This window comes from Chiloscyllium plagiosum, unplaced genomic scaffold, assembly GCF_037043375.1.
Source record: "Chiloscyllium plagiosum isolate Xiang-an unplaced genomic scaffold, Cpla_swu_hap1 HiC_scaffold_44, whole genome shotgun sequence".
Classification (NCBI taxonomy): Eukaryota; Metazoa; Chordata; class Chondrichthyes; order Orectolobiformes; family Hemiscylliidae; genus Chiloscyllium; species Chiloscyllium plagiosum.
In genome coordinates this window covers 50,841,225-50,846,962 of record NW_028270182.1, presented here as the reverse complement: position 1 = coordinate 50,846,962, position 5,738 = coordinate 50,841,225, and the positions used below count along the sequence as shown (strand labels likewise).

The window sequence follows — 5,738 nt, the reverse complement described above, 5'->3', positions numbered from 1 at the left end:
AAAACTTTGCAAATAATTCCGTCAAGACGATTTCAAGTTCCTAATCTTCGGTTAATCTTCCTCTCTTGTGCTCACAAGTTCATTACCTGATGTCAGAACTTACGGATTAGTTGCTGGATCTATTCCTGTAAATTGGTTCTGCATTCTTTCTAATTCCGATTTTTTTTACGAATGTAGCTAGTGTTTATGGACTTAGCATCAATTTTTCTAATACCATATTTCGATGAATATTAAAACACAACAGCATATCTAATTTGGCACCAGATGATGAGAAATTGAGTCAATATCGATCGGACGCAGTGAGACAATGATCCTCTCTTCGTGTGGTGTACATCCGTGACTCTATAATTCGACGAAGAATCATTCCCACAACTTCAGCTGTGTCAGAATCTAGTTTGCGGTGAAAGCCTGTCAATCTGCTAAGGTAACGTTCGTCTGGGTCTCTGCAAAGGATTTTGCGAAATCTTTGGGTCTTGACAATTTGTTCTTCCAACAAATGAATTCAGTTGTTTTACTATTAAAATTGGCCATCTTGCCACAGCTGTGATGGCCGAGAGGTTAAGGCGTTGGATTTGAAATCCACTGGGGTCTCCCTGCGCAGGTTCGAATCCTGTTCACAGCGTACAATCTTTTAAAAGTCATTAATTCCTTTGCAGGATTTGGTTTTCGTGGAGCTTGAGCTTTGCATTCAATCGAAAGTAAATTTTCAACTGTGAAGAATCCGAAGTAATTTCAAGACTGCCCCAGTCATCTAATTGAATAAATTATATGTCGAGACACAAAAAGCCACCAACTTCCAACACGAATCAGTTTCAACGCATTTGTCGAACTATCGTGAAATTTGGATGTTCGGGGGGTGGAATTCAGCAAAACAAGAAGCAATGCAATACAATTACCTGCAGGTGATGATTTTCTTTTAAGGATCAGTTGAAAGTCAAGCTGAGAAGGTTCAACCTAATTTACAGCTGACTCTCAAGGCCAATAATCTATTATATCAGCAGTCAATGAATTCGAAAAAAAAAAACAACTCCATGTGTGGAAAGGAACTCGACTGATCCAGGTTCCTGGCTTGCGATGTGAAAGGCAAGGCGATATCAGCGGAGTAGAATTTTCTGGAAATATTAGAAATGGAATGTTAACGGTCTTCTGCTCTCCACATTCGTAAGAAACTGTGCATAAAGAACTGAAATTGAAAATTAACGATGAAAATCAGACTTGACCCTTTGCTTGTGGTGTAGCTTTTTTCAGAACAATAGGTTGTTGTTGAGGCTAAAATTGACCAAAATAATTGATCGGGAACTTATCCACGGCCTTCGTTGGAGCAGTTGGTGTGGAGAGCTCAGCTTGAAGAACCAAATGCCAATTATTCATCCTGGCTGTCTGAATTGCTTAGATAAACATACTCCCAGCTTAATGAGAAAACATTTGCTATCAGAGCTGAATGTTTCCATGTCAGCATGTTCCGATATGAGAAGACACTCCATGGAGTAGATGTGACTTAAATTTTGACTCTAACATCAGAGATGTTGACACATTTCTGCACCAAAACAGCACTACCAGTGGTATCAAATCTAACTGAACAAAGGACTAGTCACTTAAACATTTCCTGTCTGCAGACTCTGCCAATGGACCGTTCAGGCCCGATGTTGGAATAGGGCGTGGTGACATCTGTTCGCAAGTGGATCACTTCATTCTTGCTCACGATCCATAAACCGTAATTCATTTTGAACTTCTTAGCCATCAGCATGGTCAGCGGTACATAATGCACAGGTTTGCTTCTCGAAAGAAAGAGCGAAATCGTATTCAATGCAGACGCAAATTCAAGTTGTCCCTGGTCGACCAGAAGACAGATGTCGTGAAACAAAGTGAATACAGAAAACAATCAATGTTTTCGGGGAGTCAACAAGATGTCCTGGAAGAACGGAAACATATATTTGGAACTAAAGTCACATACCACTTCCACAGACTAAATGTTCTTGAACTGTTATCTTAATTTGACCTTCATGCCTATCATTGCTGCAAAAATTATCTTAATAACTCAGACCTTTGTGTTCTTTGATATTCTCTGCTTCATGTTTCTCTTGATTTTGAAACTAAAACCGAGCAATAGTAATGCACCCTATTTCACATGCAAAGATCAGAAGATCAATTTATAAGAGAACAGAAATAAAGCTACGTCTGTCTTGCGAGAGAAAACACAGTTACCATTTCGACTCCAAAAAGTCTTCCTCAGAAGTCTGCGCAATGAACTCGAAATAGTAGACCGAAAATGAAAAAAAAGAAGCCAAAATGCCGCGAATACACCACCCGCAAGTGCCTCAAGTCCTACTCGAATATGCTGGATTACTACCATCAACATCAGTGGAGAACGGAACAAAGCTCATTCTGCAGTTGTCACCCTGTTATGACGTAGTTTGTAAAGTCAGAAATCTGATTGGGTAAAAAGCGGGATGAAAGCGGGATATAGGAAGTCTGAAAAAGCAAGTGCGTGCTTTGCTTTGAAGAAGGTTGGCAGTGATTAAAATGGAAATTAACTACAGTGAGGGGGGCTTAATTAATACTCAGAATCATTGCAACACACAGGGACGCAATTCTTTTTGCTAGGTTTCTGTTCTACCATTTTATAATCACGACTGCTGTCGGGTTTGGTTTCCATTCCAGGCTTCGGTGACATCCTGATGGAAGTTTGCACATTCGCCCAATTTCTGCGTGGTTGCTCTGGTTTGCTGCCACATTCTAAACATTTGCAGGTTATTTGGAATCGCCATTGAACGCACACGGTTACAGAGACAGTGATGTCTCTGTAGTCGGAGTGTCTGGATAGGACGTACTTCAGAGGATTTTTGTCTGGGGTCAGGGTCAGGGTCTTCTGTTTCCTGGGTGAGCTACATGGACAGAGAGGGGTCAGGGTCTTCTTCCCTGAGGGAGATACGTTGACAGAGTTGGGTTTGTTGCTCTTACCTGTGTCAGTCACGCAGATACAGTAGGGTCAGTCTGCCCTTCCCTGGGCGAATTTCTTTCACAGAGTGGTGACAGTCTGCTCTTCGCTGCCTGAGTGAACTAGTAAGAGCGGGGTCAGTATTATCTTCCCTCGATAATTTATGTTGACAGTCTGGCTTCCGTCTGCTCTTCCGTGGCGAGTTACATTGGTAGAGTGGGGTTAGTGTTCATTCATTGGGTGAGTGCCATAGACAGAATGGGATCAGTCTGCTCTTCCCTGAGGGAATTACATTTATAGAGTGGGGTCAGACTGCTCTTCAGAGAATGACTTATATTGACAGTGTGGGATCAGTCTGCTGAGTTACACTGAGAGTGTGGGGTCAGTCTGCCCTTCCCTGGGTGAGTAACACTGACTGAGTGGCGTCAGTTTGCTCTTCCCCCAGTGAATTACATTGACAGAGTGGAGTCAGGAGTGGCGTCTTTGAGGAGTTCACAAAAGTAACTCGTCCCCTACATCTTTCGGATAATTAGGGATGGGCAGTGAATCTTATCTCATTGAAAGACAACTGTGTCCCAGAAATGCATTTCTAATAATTGCATGTACTAATTCGACACTGCAAGCGGTCGGGAATAATTTGAGCAGAGGTGCAGGGTAGAATAATTAAAGTCAAATGCACTGATGCCGAGGAGACATGACACAAGATGTGAGTGTGGAGCTGATGGTGCAAGGCTCAGTGTCAGTGCTATTGGTTCAGCATTTATTTCTCACTGTTCGCAATGACTCACACACCACTGCTGTCAATTCACAACAATGAGCCTGTTCATCTTGGTTTGAAAATCCCTGCGTGTGTATTAACGTGGTTAATGGGACGCGAGAGGAGATGAGCACATCCGCTTTATTCTGTTAGTTTAAACAGATGAAAATATCGGTTGGATGCCAATGCAAGAGGATACTGTCTTTTTCTGTGCCTTTTCAATGGGGCATGCTCAGCATTGAAATGTCTGCTTTTGCACAAGCAGAGTTTGATTGCCATTCATACTGAGCAACGCTAATACAGAAAACGCGTTTACGAATTCCTGTGATCAAGTGGTTCAGACATTGCACGTATGGACGACAAATCTGGCTTTTAACGTGGCGCCGTGGCTTAGCTGGTGAAAGCACCTCCCATCACACTGGTACCTGCTCATTGTATTGAAAGCTCGTTATTTCTCGCAAGTATTGTGTTGCTGATCGAGAAACTCAGTGTCTGTTTGAATTGCTTTATATTCTGATTTAGAGTTCCGGCTTCATTTTCCAGGTTTAAATCCAGTAGTGTCCGTTGCTCTTTTTAACTACTATTTTAACCTGGAGATTCTTCCCGCAGTTCCACAAGCACTTCTGCTTCTCATCCTCTTATTCTCATTCCTTCATTCCCAGTTTTGTGGAAATTAAGTGGTGAGGCAGGAGACACTGCAGCGTTCCCGGGGAATGTTGTGGTAATGGCACTGACATCACGACATGATCATCCTCATTCTCTGCTGTCACCATTCATTTGTTGTACACCAACATTAAATGCATCCTTGTTCTTCTTCAGCTATCATTTAATTACTTTCTTTTTCTGTTGGATAAGGAATTCAACTTTAACTTCGAAAGGGTCTTTAGATTTTGAGGAAGAAATGTCTCCTTGCCTCAGGTCGAAGTGACAGACGCATTATCCAGAGAATGTGAGACTACTTCGACCGACTTCAGCCAGGCGTCAGAAAGCCTCTCAGCAGTTCGAATCTCAAACTGTCTCTGAATGTCAGGCTTTTCAAGAGCAGAAATGGGAAATGGGGGATATGGAGAGCCAGAGAGTCGGAGAATGTGAAAAAGGCCCAGGAGGATACATAGACAAATATAGAAAAAACAAAGACACATATTGAGGCAGACACTAAAAGAAACAATTCTCCATTCGGCGTGACTGCTAACTAACAGAAAGCAAAAGGAAATGTAGCCATTAAAACATAGCCTTCCACCAGCTCAGGAAAATGAAAGTAGCATGACAGCTGATTAAGTCCTTTTAAGATTGTAAATTCGACGTTTGTAAACTCAAGAGTGATTTTGATAAATATCCTGATTCGACAGGTAAGAGTATCATTTTCCCAACAGTATAATCTAGAAATCTATAACTAACCTGTTTCCTGTCCATCTAAAAAAAAATCTGTTTCTCTCCACAGATGTTGCCAGGTGTAGCGCGTTTCTCTATCAATTCTCGTTTTTAGTTCAGCTTTCCAAAACCTGCATCTTTTTGATTTTTGATAACCTGGCACAAAACCAAGCATTACCAGGTTCGGACCAGTGGTCAGAAATACTGGTACCACGATATACTTGCACAATAAAACATTCATTCCCTGTCCGAAAATAGAACTAATGCCATGGCGGTTCTATTTCCAAATCCTAACTACAACATTACATTGAATGAAGACAGACGCTCTTGCACTTACTCTCAATGAAATAGCTTTTCCCTTTCATTTCTGATCAGTTTCACTGCAGATTGTTTTCTACTCGTCTTCACGTTTTGCAGAATGGAAAAGCCCATTTGGCCCATGGTGCAGTCTGGTTTAAAGACATTCGTCTATTCCATTCCCAGTTTCCGGCTTTGGTCCATAACCTTATGTGTTCTGATGTTTCCAGTGCAAATGGCAGTGAGGTACTCGCTTTGATCTTAGATGACACAACAATGGGGTTGAAGTTTGACATAGTCACACTGTGTTATTACCCACGTCGTGTCTCCCACAGAAAGAGACACACAGACACATTCCCCGAGAGTGGCAGAGTT

At 41.9% G+C, this 5,738-nt stretch overlaps 1 non-coding gene across 1 annotated transcript; it reads left to right on the top strand.

Annotated features, from left to right (window-relative positions):
- Nucleotides 1–540: 540 nt before the first annotated feature.
- On the top strand, nucleotides 541–622 carry trnas-uga (transfer RNA serine (anticodon UGA)). The gene has a single exon. It is a non-coding gene; the product is annotated as a tRNA-Ser (tRNA).
- The last annotated feature ends 5,116 nt before the right edge of the window (nucleotides 623–5,738 follow it).